We start from the raw sequence: 1,616 nt of genomic DNA, 5'->3' as shown, positions 1-1,616 counted from the left end.
CCACGGATTTTTGTCATCCAAGTACGCAGAAGTTGTATAATAACCTTCACTACAAAGTTTTTGTTTCACTATATTTTTAAAACCTCGTGAATGGCAAATTTTGTATATCAACCGGAATCTTGATAAAGAAGCGTATACATTACCCTTTAAATTAATTTGTGACTTTGTGAAGACGACTATCAAGAACAGTTAGTTTATTTTTATTCCTCGTATTAATGTTATGTCTGTCACTATTTTTCATAAAGAACTTACTGTTCCTTTTAACATAAATTACATTTTCATTGATAGTGAACTGAATCCAGAATTTAAATTATCGAACTGTTCAATCGATGTATTGTAGAAACATTATTTTTAAATCGACAACAACAATCTTTTAGGCATTTTAAATTTGTAATAGAGAGGAAATACAAGACTTGAACTGCGTCTCTTTGCTTAGACGGTCTTCGGAAGGTTTATGTAATGATATTAAGGTTTCTGCATATCTATATTAACGATGTGGTTTACCTATCAAACAAAAAAACAATCAACTAAATCTAATTATCAGACTTTTTTAACTCCCATCCATTTGAGACCATCAATCAAAGGCATCAAAGCGATCAATCTCCTTTCGATTTGTGCCTGGCTTAATTTTGCCTTACCAGGCTTCGTATGTTACATCTTGTTCGTGCCAATTCTTGAAATATCCGTAACATAGGGATGGAACCACTGTGGATAGAACCATAGTCTACGTCTAGTTGCTGGATGGTGGATAGGGGAAGGTTGAATCAAATCACGCATGTCCATCGCACAATCTGCGTGATGTATCTTGTAGAATACCGATAAATCGGAGCTTTACTTCAAGGCTATTTACCTTCTCGTTACAGTTGTAATATATATGTGTAACTAAGGTTATACGATATAACTTCTTATTCTTTGCACTTTCGAAGCGTGATAGTCAGAAATAATACAAGTTGTACTGTGTATCTTTTAGTCGATCAACGATCGTATAAATGACATCAAATATTATAATTTCAATATATACAAAGGCAGAACCTAAATAAAATATAATACAATATTTTATCATTGCTCCACTTTTTGATACGCCTGCCTAAAACATTGCAGCAAATTTTATTTTGTTATATTGTATATCGTTGCTCCCAAACATTCAGCAGGCGGCGTATGGTAACAACCAATTTAGGATTGTAAAATGACCGTTTCAATATTTTCTCTAAACCTGTTTTTCCCGAATATCGTGCAAGTGAAATTAGTCACAGTACGGTTTGAAGTTGCTTCAAAATGTTCACTGATAGACATTTTATTTGAAAGTGATCATAAAAATATTATTTATGTAATAATTTCTTTGAGTAGGAGAGTTCAGATTGGAATGACTTAGTGTTGAGTTCAGATAAGTTTCTCGAATTGTGTTTGTTTACAAAATGTTATATCGAAGTAATAATTACCAGTGACAGTTCTCTAGTCATTTATGGCATTGTTATAAAACCTATATTTGTATTTAGTTTTACTACAAGTTCTATCATTGGTCACTCAAATACAAAGTAACGCAAAAAGTAAAAAAAAATAATCGCACAGATAGATCGGCAACTAAACAAATATAGACGCGAGAGAGGAGTGTCATT

Source organism: Hyposmocoma kahamanoa, unplaced genomic scaffold (assembly GCF_003589595.1).
Source record: "Hyposmocoma kahamanoa isolate Upper Pololo Valley unplaced genomic scaffold, ASM358959v1 100087, whole genome shotgun sequence".
In the NCBI taxonomy this organism is placed as follows: domain Eukaryota; kingdom Metazoa; phylum Arthropoda; class Insecta; order Lepidoptera; family Cosmopterigidae; genus Hyposmocoma; species Hyposmocoma kahamanoa.
Note: the sequence above shows the minus strand (reverse complement) of the source record.